This window comes from Macaca fascicularis, chromosome 4 (genome assembly GCF_037993035.2).
Source record: "Macaca fascicularis isolate 582-1 chromosome 4, T2T-MFA8v1.1".
Taxonomy (NCBI): Eukaryota; Metazoa; Chordata; class Mammalia; order Primates; family Cercopithecidae; genus Macaca; species Macaca fascicularis.
Window position 1 is genome coordinate 94,400,841 of NC_088378.1, and position 14,622 is coordinate 94,415,462.

The 14,622-nt window shown below is 36.0% G+C and overlaps 1 pseudogene; it reads right to left on the reverse strand.

Moving 5' to 3' along the window:
• Window positions 1–7,268: 7,268 nt before the first annotated feature.
• On the reverse strand, window positions 7,269–12,073 carry LOC141410195 (histone-lysine N-methyltransferase SETMAR-like; annotated as a pseudogene).
• Between the last annotated feature and the right edge of the window lie 2,549 nt (window positions 12,074–14,622).

Consider the following 14,622-nt stretch of genomic DNA (forward strand, 5'->3'; position numbering starts at 1 on the left):
ATACCCGCTCTAAACTGAGTATTTTTAAGATCATGTAATTGAATCAACCTCAGACATTTGAATATTTCATGCTCCTTTTTGGTTTGGTTACTGTTTTTGCATCATAATTTAATTTGTAATATTCTACTCATGTTAAAGAAAAAACAGTTGAGTTTTATTATGTATGAAACAGATCAATGAAATAGAGCTTAGGAAGAAAGTCAGAATGCCTGATCTCACTTACTTTGAGTGAAATACTTATATTCTTTGAGTATCAATTTATATATCTATAAATTAGGTAAATAATTTTTGCTTATTTTCCAGGACCAAACAAGGTAAAGCAGATTGATTTTATTAGTACAATTGCTCAGTTGTAGTTAAAACCCCAAACTGAAAATCAAAATATTTTAGATAACTCAAAATATAAGTGTTTTTCTCATTATTTACTTTTCCCTAAAATGCTGTCTCATGAGATTTTTGGTCTGTTTTTACCATGTTTCTCCTGCTTTAAAGCTCTTTCATGGAATTCCTTCCAGAATATGATAAGGAACAGATACAAAAGTTTACCAATAGAGTTATAGGGCAGATTAAAGCCTCTGATGAATACCATGCATCTGGTTTCACAGTGATATTAAAGAAGAGAGGATCTGAATCCACACATCATTTACTTGTCTTATTCTTTTGTAATCCTTGTTTCTGGGTCTGAAAAGAGCAATGATACAGAAAACTAAACAAGAAATAACTTTGAAGCAGAACTCTGTGCACATGGAAAAAAAAAAGTGGCAGCATTTTTTCCCCAGGCAACGAAAAAAGTCATCTTCTTTTCTACCAAAAATAATCAGAAGGTTAGAATATGGTATGTTTATTCGGGGGAAGGGGTCACCGTAGTTATTAACCACAGTTCTTTGAGGAAAAGTAATTGTATTTTAGATCAAATGTAAGATATCTTTGGCTGAAGAAGAGAGCAAAGCACAAAAGAAACCAATTATACCCCATGTTGTGAAATCACTTTAAATTTCTACCCTTAATCCTTGTTGGTTAAACTCTTGATTACTGTTCCAAACGTGTTATTACAAGTCTGCAAGAGCTCCTGGAGTCATTAAATCCCTGTAGAATACCTTACTAGCTAAAAACGCCTGTCTTTCTCTTCTAACAGATGATGTTTGTGTTAGGGGGGAAAGAGGTATTAAACAAGAATGAAAAGAAAGCACCCTCATCTCAGACCCTATATTGGCCTACAGGCTTCCATATGTACTCCCTTCACCCTTCCACTATAACATTTTCCAGATAATATTAAATAAGTGTTGATGAATGAGTTACTAAATGAAACTGACAGAGCCGCTTTAATGTTCAGAGACCCACCGCAAGGAGAGCAAGGGGGAGGCAAATTCTACCAGATACCTGGGATGCTCTGGAAATAAAAGACCCAATGAGGCATTGGGCTTCATTTGAAAACTGCCCTGGGAGCTATCCAAGGTACTAACCAGCCTCTCATTAAACCATGCATTCATTCTGATTAGTTTGTCCTTTGAAAGCGGGAAAAAGCCGGGGAGAACGGGTAGATAGAAGGCAGAAATGTTAATTCAAATTCTGCCTTTGAATGTCACAAGTTATGCATACCTGAAAAGTTATTTCATCTGTTTCAATTCCTTTATCTAGAAATGAACATAACTAGTCTACCTATCTAATAGTATCATAAGATGTAGTGAAGATTAAACTGATTCCTGCATGTAAAGCCTTTAACACAGTACCCAGCACAGAATAGGCTCTTCATAAATGTTAACTTAATATTATTAATGTATTAATAATATAATACAAGCACTAATGTGTCTACTCCCAGAACAACTGAAAATCACGTTTTGTCATGTCAGCCTCATGATTAATGCCTGTCTTTATTACTAGAATGTTAGACTCCAGAGGGACAGAAGGCATTTCACTTCATCCATTACTTTCCCAGTGACTGATTCAAATGTTCTGGGAGTATATTGGTGGTCTCAGTACATAGTATATTATATATTCTCAATACATGTCACTACTTATTAGAAGCCCTGTTTAGGTATTCCTGGAGTATAAAATAATGTTATAAATACCTGGGCTAATATTCACAATAAAATGTGTTAGCAATTAAGGTATTTTTCAGCTTTGACTTAAGGGTATCTGATCTTGTAAGTTTCTCTGTGTTTATCAACTATACCCCATCCACAGGCAGCACAGCATAAAACTATGCTGTGCCATTTGCGCCATTTTAATGGTTAGAATCTCTATCCAAACCTCCTTCTGTAACCTCTTTTGACCCCTATGATGGTTATTGATAGTTTTTTCTGACCTCAATAACCATCTTTTAGTACGTTGTGCTTCTTCCCCTTCTGCATCTCATGTCCACAATGCTTCCCCAGCTCAAATATTTACTTGTTTTATGGCCATAATTTTATTTTTATTCTTTTCAAGCCAATCTGAATAAACATGCCAAATACTGAATCTTCCCTGGAAAAGACTACAACTTTGTGGACCCAGATACAAGTTAACTATCTGACTCTGATCCAACATGAAATCAATGAAAATTTGGAAAATGTGTGTCTGAATAAAGCGAAATGTACAGGCAGGGTGACTTACAATCATTCCAACCTCACTGAATATGAAAGCAACAAAGGAAAGTTTGATGAAAATTGAATTTTAAACATCTATTTTTATGTATTTCCTAAGAGCCACCTGGATTTTGTGCAATTATACCAATTTCACTGTATTCAAAATATCACATTTTAAGAACAATACCTTTCATACTAAAAAGCTAAGTATGTTTTGTCCTAATCAAAAATTTTCTTATTTCATGGAATGAGCCCCTGAAATGAAGCAATGAGAGGATAATTACTATAAAATCACACACATTGTATATAGAATAATCCTATATAATTGGAGTGATGGGCAGGATGATCTGCTAGGTTTGTCGCCTTACAGATTTTATGATTGTATAAAACTACATAGGCTGCATAAATGTTTGCTTTTTCCTCTTTAAATGTCATATCATTTATTCTTTCTTCCTCATGGTATGTCAGCCAAAACAATAGCTCATTTATGATAATCAGACATGAAGACTGCTTACAAATAAATAGACATACAGCCATAATTGCAGGTTGATTGATTCTGAAATCTTGCAGAGACCATATACTGTCTTACTAATAACTGTGACAACTATGCATCATTAGAATCGAGGGGCTAAAGAACTCTTCCTACACATGGCATAATTGCACAGGTGTGGTGATTTGCATTTTAGTGGCACAGAAAATTACATTCCTAGAGAAAGAAGATTTTAAGTTTTTAAGTTTTTAAAAGTTGATTGGATTGATTATAGGGACCAGTAGTAAAGGAGGTATGGATGCTATAAATTGTCATCAAAGCTATTAAGAATAACTTAAAATATTCATTCAAACCAATACTTAGTTATATTATAAAGACCAATGTTATCAAAAGTCACATTTATATTCTGTGAATTGCCTCTGCTTCTCATGTCAATTTTAAAGAAAATAAATAACTGAATATCCTTGATTTCTTTCTCTTGCCTGATTGCCCTAGCCAGAACTTCCAACACTATGTTGAATAGGAGTGGTGAGAGAGGGCATCCCTGTCTTGTGCCAGTTTTCAAAGTATAATAAAAAAAAAAAAAAAAGCCTTGTCTAGGAAACCTGCTAAAAAAAAAAAAGAAAATAAATATAAAAATAAATGTATCATTTTATAGATTTATTTGGAACAGTGTCCTACTTACCGATGTCATGATACTTTTAGAAAATATACCCTCTTAATATCCCAAGTAAGTACAAATGATCCATCCTTTTCAGTAATGGGGGTAGAGATCATTGGTTTCTAGAATATTAGGAATCTGAGTATTGAAGTAATGGTATAAGATAAGCTATATTAAAATTCACCTTAAAGAAACAGGATGGCTTTCAGGTATAAAGAAATATTTTATAGTAACAAAATTAATGGCATTTGGGATCATTAGAAGAACTATTTATCTCAAAATTCGGAATTAAACATAGAACAGAAACAAATATAGTCAGTAAAACAAAATGAACCATGCTTATCTAGCACTGCGTAAGGGTAACCAGTCAATTAAACTCAACTTCTTATACTGAGAGGTTTATGCCTCTTATGGGAATGATTCCATTACCGCAGCTTAATTGTTTTAGCCATGTGAATTAATCAAATAACTCTTGCTCCAATTTCATGCTGTCCGAATAATCTGACGTCTTGAATAGAGATTTCTGAACAGAGATGATATGTAGAGCAGCCAGCATGAATCTCTTAGTTCATAGTATGTTGTAAATCTCTCGAGGATGGCCATTCCAAGGAAAGCAGCCAGAGCAGCATGGCCTTTCCTGACCTAGCTTCAGAAATCAAGCAGTTTCACTTCTACTGAATTCTATTGTTTATAAATGAATCACTAAGGTTAACACAGAATTCTATCTTTATTTTTCCCCATAGCACATATTGATATGTTATTAATTAATTGCTTATTATCTATCTCCCTGTCCTAAAACATAAGCTTCATGAGGGCAAGAATCCTGTTTTATTGTAGTTTACTCACTGATGTATCTTTCACACTCAGCACTGTTCATAATAGGTGCTAATCAATGAATGAATAAATTGCCATGTTTCCCTTGATAGGTATGAAAAGAAACATATTTATAAAAACAGGCACACTGAATTTTCAAGGCTGGGAGTTTAGTAGCTCAAATTTGTGACTATTAAACTGCTTCACAGAATAATAGATCTATGATACATTGCAGAAAACAGGGTTCACAGTTAAATGTGTTTGAGAAACAGTGAATACCGCTTAACCCCTGAAAAAAAACACAGATGTCTTACACATTCAAGGCTTCTAGAAATCTTAACTGTTTTTTTAAATGCTAAATTTTGTTCAGCTCACTTTCCCCCAATATATGACAAAACGCTTCCATAACAGGGTTGTTATTTATCGCCCATGTAGCTAATTTTCTACAGAATGCATTTTAGTCCAACCTTCTCATCCTGATTTAGGGAGAGTTGATTTTTTTTAATATATAGGGGCTGGAAGAAGATAAGGGCTCCACTCTCTGGAAGTATCACAACATTGTGAAATGAGGACTCAGAATTCAATCAACTTGCTTAAGGTCACAATAAGAGTTACTGGAAAGCTGAGAACCAAAGACTACTTCTCCTTACTTTTAGCAAAATGCTCTTTTCAACACCTTGGGCTTCTCAGATTCTTAGACACCTTGGACTCATCCTGGATGGATGGTTGTTCTCTTCTTAAGAACCCCATGAGAGACACAATTTGTAATCTCCTTCAGTAGCCTGTCCCATTATTTATCAAGTCAAATTCAGGCTGCAATAGGGTGGGATTCCATTACAGAGGGAAAGGATTTTATTTGTCTCATTTAAAATGCTCCATTAAAAAAAATAATTTATGATAAATTCACAAGTACAATTTCCACTTGTTCCTTGGCCAATAGGGTGGTGAAGCTTGGAGCAGTGTCTTCAGTATGCACTCAGTTCTTGGCTCCAGGTCCCAGTTTAATGACAAGCTGAATCTTCACACTGACAGGCCCCTCCCAGTGAGGCTGCCAAGTGTTCGTCATAGTCATGCACATTAGTCGGTCACAGGAATGGAATGTGAAATGGTCAAGAGTGGGGCAGACACTAAGGCAAAAAGTTTTTCAACTCCAAAATGTTGGACACTTAAAATACAACCTATGTTCTACTGAAATATAAAATATGTAATTAAATCATCAAATTCTGTTTTCATGTCCTCAGTCAAATATTTTAATCATGCTACTCATTTAGGGACACAATTTTATTTATAAAAACATTTTTCTATAGATAGGCATTCATCCATCTACTCCATTATGTTATATAACAAGCAGAATCTTAGAAAGCTATGTATAAAACATTATGTGAAAAAGAGCATAGGCTTTGTATTCCCACAGGTCCAGTTTGGATTCAATATCCACTTCATCAATTGTTGCATAGCCTTCAGCAAGTTACTTAACAAAGCTAAGGTTCTCACATCTGAAAAACGGGGACAGTAAGTAGAATTTCAGTGTACTTTATGAGAACTGAATAAGAAAATTTATTTGAAAGTAGCTGGCACAGTGTCTGGAGTACTGTAGGTTTTCAATAAGTATTCTTTCCTGTCTCCTATATAAAATGAGAATTACATTTTAAGTTCACTGGGGAACTCAAAAATTAAAAGTTTGAGCTTGATCTTCTTATAAACAAAATGGTGTTTTATGTGAATTAATACCCATTTATCTACTTGTTTGGAAATGTCATATTTTAACACGGTCAACTTTTAAAATGGTGAACCATTTTACATTAGGTTACATAAATATTTCTTCTATATTATTTGTTGGCAAAAGCCTAAAAACTAAGCAGACCAATGCATAAATTTTAAAAACTACAAAATAGACTATCATGTTCTTTATCTGTTTACTAAAATTCCAGTAGTTATACTTCAAGCCTAATATCAGGGGAATTTTATATCTAGATAGATAAACAGATTGCTATACATATATCAAAGAAAGAAGGCACATAATTAAACTTCTATGCAAACAGACTTTGGCAAAAAGTGAGCCAAAGGAAATAATGCACAGCAAGGACAAAACAGACCTGTGACATATCTGTGATAATAGGAAATCTTTGGGATTGGCTAACTGATAAAATTCCAAACTTCCGATGACACATTAAAAAGTTTTACTGATACATGACCCTGCAGTCCACTTAAAGTATCCACAGAAATCTATATATGGGTTTACCAAAAGATATACTAGAATATTTACAGCAGCAATATGAATAATAGCATCCATGCAGAAAACTACCTAAATTCTTACTAACAGTTGGGGTGAAAAATTATAATATGGTTATGTAATGGAACACTGTATACAATTAGTAACAAATGATGTATGACTAAGGCAACATTGTGGAATCTCTCAAGCCTAACATTAAGCAAAAGAAACCAGACACAAAATAATATCTGTATGATTCATTTCATATAAAGTTCGAAACACATAGATCTTATTTATTATCATGAGAGTAGTCATTCCTTTGGAGTTAGTAACTAGAAGTGGCCTTTTGGAAAGCTGTAATATTGTTTCTTGATCAGGGCATGTTCAGTTTGTGAACATTCATTAGCTATATACTGATAAAGTGCCATTTTCCTCAATGTATTTTATACTTTTAGGTTGGTGCAAAAGTAATTGTGGTTTCAGACCATGAATTTCACATTATTATAACTAGGCTCAAACACATCTTCATTAATCAAAATAGGAACCATTACAATCAACAATTTTTGCCAACGAAAAATGTTTATTCATGCCTATAGCATAAAAATCTGTGCTTCAGAATTAAACAAACTTTTAGAAAGCATTTTCTGAATCCTGCTAGTTGTGGAAGTGTTTTCCCTGCGAAAAAGTTGTGGAGATGCCTGAAGAAGTGGTAGTCAGTTGGCTAGACGTCAGGTGAATGTGGCAGATGAGGCGAAACTTCACAGCCAAATTCATTCAACATTTGAAGCATTGGTTGTGTGATGTGCGGCTGGGCATTGTCCTGGAGAAGAACTGGGCCCTTTCTGTTGATCAATGCCGGCTGCAGGCATTGCAGTTTTTGGTGCATCTCATCGGTTTGCTGAGCGTACTTGTCAGATGTAATGGTTTCACCTGCATTCAGAAAGCTGTAGTGTATCAGACTGGCAGCAAACCACCAGTCAATGACCATGATCTTTTTTTTGGTGCAAGTTTGGCTTTAGGAAGTGCTTTGGAGCTTCTTCTCAATCCAGTCACTGAGCTGATCATTGCCAGTTGTCATATAAAATCCACTTTTCATCACACATCACAATCCAATTGAGAAATAGTTCACTGTTGTTGCATAAAATGAAAAGACGACACTTTGAAATGATAACTTTTTTCCGCAGCTCATGAGACACCCACTTATAGAGCTTTTTCACCCTTCCAGTTTTCTTCAAATGCCGAAAGATGGTAGAATAGTTGACGTTGAGTTCTTTGGCAATTTATCGAGTAGTTGTAAGAGGATCAGCTTTGATGGTTGCTCTCAATTGGTTGTTGTCAATTTCATTTTTATTCTTTTTTTTAAATTATTATTATTATACTTTAAGTTCTAGGGTACATGTGCATAACGTGCAGGTTTGTTACATATGTATACTTGTGCCATGTTGCTGTGCTGCACCCATCAACTCGTCAGCACCCATCAACTCTTCATTTACATCAGGTATAACTCCCAATGCAATCCCTCCTCCCTCCCCCCTCCCGCCTCCCCATGATAGGCTCCGGTGTGTGATGTTCCCCTTCCCGAGTCCAACTGATCTCACTGTTCAGCTCCCACCTATGAGTGAGAACATGCGGTGTTTGGTTTTCTGTTCTTGTGATAGTTTGCTAAGAATGATGGTTTCCAGCTACACCCATGTCCCTATAAAAGACACACACTCATCCTTTTTTATGGCTGCATAGTATTCCATGGTGTATATGTGCCACATTTTCTTAATCCAGTCTGTCACTGATGGACATTTGGGTTGATTCCAAGTCTTTGCTATTGTGAATAGTGCCGCAATAAACATACGTGTGCATGTGCCTTTACAGCAGCATGATTTATAATCCTTTGGGTATATACCCAGTAATGGGATGGCTGGGTCATATGGTACATCTAGTTCTAGATCCTTGAGGAATCGCCATACTGTTTTCCATAATGGTTGAACTAGTTTACAATCCCACCAACAGTGTAAAAGTGTTCCTATTTCTCCACATCCTCTCCAGCACCTGTTGTTTCCTGACTTTTTAATGATCGCCATGCTAACTGGTGTGAGATGGTATCTCATTGTGGTTTTGATTTGCATTTCTCTGATGGCCATTGATGATGAGCATTTTTTCATGTGTCTGTTGGCTGTATGGATGTCTTCTTTTGAGAAATGTCTGTTCATATATTTTGCCCACTCTTTGATGGGGTTGTTTGTTTTTTTCTTGTAAATTTGTTTGAGTTCTTTGTAGGTTCCGGATATTAGCCCTTTGTCAGATGAGTAGATTGCAAAAATTTTCTCCCATTCTGTAGGTTGCCTGTTCACTCTGATGGTAGTTTCTTTTGCTGTGCAGAAGCTCTTTAGTTTAATGAGATCCCATTTGTCAATTTTGGCTTTTGCTGCCATTGCTTTTGGTGTTTTAGACATGATGTCTTTGCCCATGCCTATGTCCTGAATGGTACTACCTAGGTTTTCCTCTAGCGTTTTTATGGTATTAGGTCTAACATTTAAGTCTCTAATCCATCTTGAATTAATTTTCGTATAAGGAGTAAGGAAAGGATCCAGTTTCAGCTTTCTACTTATGGCTAGCCAATTTTCCCAGCACCATTTATTAAATAGGGAATCCTTTCCCCATTTCTTGTTTCTCTCAGGTTTGTCAAAGATCAGATGGCTGTAGATGTGTGGTATTATTTCTGAGGACTCTGTTCTGTTCCATTGGTCTATATCTCTGTTTTGGTACCAGTACCATGCTGTTTTGGTTACTGTAGCCTTGTAGTATAGTTTGAAGTCAGGTAGCGTGATGCCTCCAGCTTTGTTCTTTTGACTTAGGATTGTCTTGGTGATGCGGGCTCTTTTTTGGTTCCATATGAACTTTAAAGCAGTTTTTTTCCAATTCTGTGAAGAAACTCATTGGTAGCTTGATTGGGATGGCATTGAATCTATAAATAACCTTGGGCAGTATGGCCATTTTCACGATATTGATTCTTCCTATCCATGAGCATGGTATGTTCTTCCATTTGTTTGTGTCCTCTTTTATTTCACTGAGCAGTGGTTTGTAGTTCTCCTGAAGAGGTCCTTTACGTCCCTTGTAAGTTGGATTCCGAGGTATTTTATTCTCTTTGAAGCAATTGTGAATGGAAGTTCATTCATGATTTGGCTCTCTGTTTGTCTGTTACTGGTGTATAAGAATGCTTGTGATTTTTGCACATTAATTTTGTATCCTGAGACTTTGCCGAAGTTGTTTATCAGCTTAAGGAGATTTTGGGCTGAGACAATGGGATTTTCTAAATATACAATCATGTCATCTGCAAACAGGGACAATTTGACTTCTTCTTTTCCTAACTGAATACCCTTGATTTCTTTCTCTTGCCTAATTGCCCTAGCCAGAACTTCCAACACTATGTTGAATAGGAGTGGTGAGAGAGGGCATCCCTGTCTTGTGCCAGTTTTCAAAGGGAATTTTTCCAGTTTTTGCCCATTCGTATGATATTGGCTGTGGGTTTGTCATAAATAGCTCTTATTATTTTGAGATACGTTCCATCAATACCAAATTTATTGAGCGTTTTTAGCATGAAGGGCTGTTGAATTTTGTCAAAAGCCTTTTCTGCATCTATTGAGATAATCATGTGGTTCTTGTCTTTGGTTCTGTTTATACGCTGGATTATGTTTATTGATTTGCATATGTTGAACCAGCCTTGCATCCCAGGGATGAAGCCCACTTGATCATGGCGGATAAGCTTTTTGATGTGCTGCTGAATCCGGTTTGCCAGTATTTTATTGTGGATTTTTGCATCAATGTTCGTCAGGGATATTGGTCTAAAATTCTCTTTTTTTGTTGTGTCTCTGCCAGGCTTTGGTATCAGGATGATGTTGGCCTCATAAAATGAGTTAGGGAGGATTCCCTCTTTTTCTATTGATTGCAATAGCTTCAGAAGGAATGGTACCAGCTCCTCCTTGTACCTCTGGTAGAATTCAGCTGTGAATCCATCTGGTCCTGGACTTTTTTTGGTTGGTAGCCTATTAATTATTGCCTCAATTTCAGAGCCTGCTATCGGTCTATTCATGGATTCAACTTCTTCCTGGTTTAGTCTTGGAAGAGTGTAAGTGTCCAGGAAATTATCCATTTCTTCTAGATTTTCTAGTTTATTTGCGTAGAGGTGTTTATAGTATTCTCTGATGGTAGTTTGTATTTCTGTGGGGTCGGTGGTGATATCCCCTTTATCATTTTTTATTGCGTCTATTTGATTCTTCTCTCTTTTCTTCTTTATTAGTCTTGCTAGTGGTCTGTCAATTTTGTTGATCTTTTAAAAAAAACCAACTCCTGGATTCATTGATTTTTTGGAGGGTTTTTTGTGTCTCTATCTCCTTCAGTTCTGCTCTGATCTTAGTTATTTCTTGCCTTCTGCTAGCTTTTGAATGTGTTTGCTCTTGCTTCTCTAGTTCTTTTAATTGCGATGTTAGAGTGTCAATTTTAGATCTTTCCAGCTTTCTCTTGTGGGCATTTAGTGCTATAAATTTCCCTCTACACACTGCTTTAAATGTTTCCCAGAGATTCTGGTATGTTGTATCTTTGTTCTCATTGGTTTCAAAGAACATCTTTATTTCTGCCTTCATTTCGTTATGTACCCAGTAGTCATTCAGGAGCAGGTTGTTCAGTTTCCATGAACAACCAGCCTCACTGCTGCCTTGCCGGTAGATCACAGACTGCTGTTCTAGCAATGAGGGAGGCTCCGTGGGTGTGTGACCCTCCTGGCCAGGTGTGGGATATGATCTCCTGGTGTGCCTGTTTGCTTAAAGCGCAGTATTGGGGTGGGAGTTACCCGATTTTCCAGGTGTTGTGTGTCTCAGTTCCCCTGGCTAGGAAAAGGGATTCCCTTTCCCCTTGTGCTTCCCAGGTGAGGCGATGCCTCGCCCTGCTTCAGCTCTCGCTGGTCGGGCTGCAGTAGCTGACCAGCACCGATTGTCCGGCACCCTCTAGTGAGATGAACCCAGTACCTCAGTTGAAAATGCAGAAATCACCAGTCTTCTGTGTCGCTCGCACTGGGAGTTGGAGACTGGAGCTGTTCCTATTCGGCCATCTTGCTCCACCCCCGGATGTTGTCAATTTCTGATGGCTGACTACTATGCTCCTCATCTTCAAGTCTTTCATCTCCTTTGCAAAACTTTGAACCACCACTGCACTGTACGTTCATTAGTAGTTCCTGGTCCAAATGCATTGTTGATGTTGCGAGTTGTCTCTGCTGCTTTACAACCCATTTTGAACTCAAATAAGAAAATTGCTCAAATTTGCTTTTTGTCTAACATCATTTCCATTGTCTAAAATAAATATAAATTAAACTGCAAGTAGTAAGTCATTAGCAAAAAAACAGACAGCAAGAAATGTGCATAAAAATGATGTATAACATAACCACATTTAAGAATGTATTCCAATATCAAACAGCAAATTTCAACAATTCAAAAACTGCAATTACTTTTGCACCAACCTTGTTCCAAAAATTTTTCTTCACAAAACTAAATGTTTTACAATATTTTCACTAAGTTGAATAATTAGTTTTGGCATACCCAAATATTTAAAAATCTGCTTAACATCAAGCAGACTCTACAGTAAAACTTTAAATGAAAAAAGAAGGTTTAGCATTCAAGATCATGTTGAAGAAGAAAATAGCATGTACTTCAGACTGTCCTTAAACTATTCTAGAGGATTAATTCAGCCAATTAATCAAACTAATGAAAAGAAAATTTGTAAAACCAATTGGTTGACTGAGTTGAAAATATTTATTCTAGAGTCCTCATGTGATTCCTTTTCTGCTTATTCATCACTAGTAACTGAAGACTCTCAATTGGAGGCTCCAGCCCCTTCTACCACCAAACCCATGAGAATCACACTGATAGATTTTCTCCTGGGTAACAAGAGGGATCTAAAGTTAGCTGGATTCTCCATAGCTGTCTTTCTAAAATCCAGCATTTTTTCCTGCAATTCTACATATTTGAGCTTTGCCTCACTTTCTAGTTTGTATTCCAGTAGACCTCTGATATCAACCCTTTAAACTGCAACCAATTTGTCTGGGATCCTAAAAACTTGCAAGCTTCTTCTCTTTTAGGAGATGGGTCCTGTCCCAGTCATTTTTGGCTAATGACTGAGGTTTTATTTCAAACTTCTTGAGCTCCTATTGAATCCAAGACAGAACTACCCCCCTAATTAGAAGTACTTCATTTGCTGCTAAGCACCCACAAACCGGATTGTGCCTTTTACCAATGTAACTACCACTGATCAGCCTGAGATTGCATTGTGATCTTAAATACTGTAACTTTGCCCTTTACCCATTCTTCCTTGAGTGTCAGTCCTAAGCCAGGCCATCTTCCAGAATGGTTTATTCCTCTATGTATGATATGTTACCATTTTGTTCCAAGAAGCCATAGGCAACGCCCGTGCAAAATATGATATTTTCAATAAAGCTCATAATCACTGCCTTTTGGCTATAGACATAACCAAATAAAAATATACCAGTTTACATTGTTTTGAATCTAAGTGACCCAAAGGCATGGAAAATCCTCTAAATAAATAGGCATTTATGCCTGCCCAAGACTGGAAAATGCAGACAATGATTGCAGTTCTACATTTCACATCATTTTTCATAAACATGTATAACCATTACAAGTTAAAATCGAAGTTCACTTGTGCCTCAAACTATAGAAATTACTTTATATCAAATGTCAACCAAACCTGCAAACTATTTTCAAGCAGGAAATAGGAAAAAAAACTTTGACATTTCACAGTAAAAATATACTTTCTGGGTGTGTTCAAATCAAAATAAAATTATTCACCTTAATTTAATCTGGAATTAAATTAATATAGTTACATAATGCAATATCACTAAAGTTTTAAAACAAAAATTCAAATGTCTGAATTTCTAAATTATACACCAAAGAATTATCTGAAGCCATAATTACTCTTGCAATGATCGTATTACGATAAAGTCAAACAAACAGTTAAACTTGACTATTTCAGTAAAAACAATCATTTTTGACCTTTTTGCAGTTACTCAATTATTCAAATCTCCTTATACTTTGAGTTCATTGGCTCCTACTGATTTGAGATTTTCATTTCAGCATGTCTACCTGGCCTAACCACCACAATATGGAGTATAGGCAAATCCACTTATTGTGAAGTGATAAGGTATTGTTTACAGGTTACTTAAGACGATGATCTAAAAAGCAGATGATGGAGGAACATGTAAAGATATACCAGTTGGGTGCAGTTGGGAAGAACTCTAGATAATGTCAAAATGATCTGCTTCAAGGTTTAAATGGTTGCTTCATGTTCTAAACAGCTGCAGGGTTGAAAAAGTGGCTGCATTTCTGAAATTTAGAATCTGAGCATAGACAACAGATTTCAGCACAATGGGGTGTTGTCAGTAATTTCTGTAATTATAGGATAATCTTGCTAAGCTGTCATGCCTAGAGCTTTGAATTGGAAAAAGGCAAATTTCCCAGTGCAGTGGACATGATTTCTCTGAGAGAAATGTAAGGAAAACTATATGCATTTGTTAAAATTGTAAATATTTGACAAAGGTACACTCAAATATGATGTTTCTGGTTTATTCTGCTTAATAGAGAAACTTGACAATAAAAAATGTAACTCTACAATATTTCATCTCTTATTCAGCATTCATGATAACTAATGCTAATGATGATTTGGATTAATTTAAAATGAAGGACATGCTTTTTTCTGACCTATTTATTTCAATTACTTTATATACTGGGTAATGTGCAACAAAGTCAAGGTTCCAATTATTTAAAGCTGGTTTAGTTTTACTTTAATGCACTGCCTTAGTATTTTTATATTTTTTAGCTTACTGTTT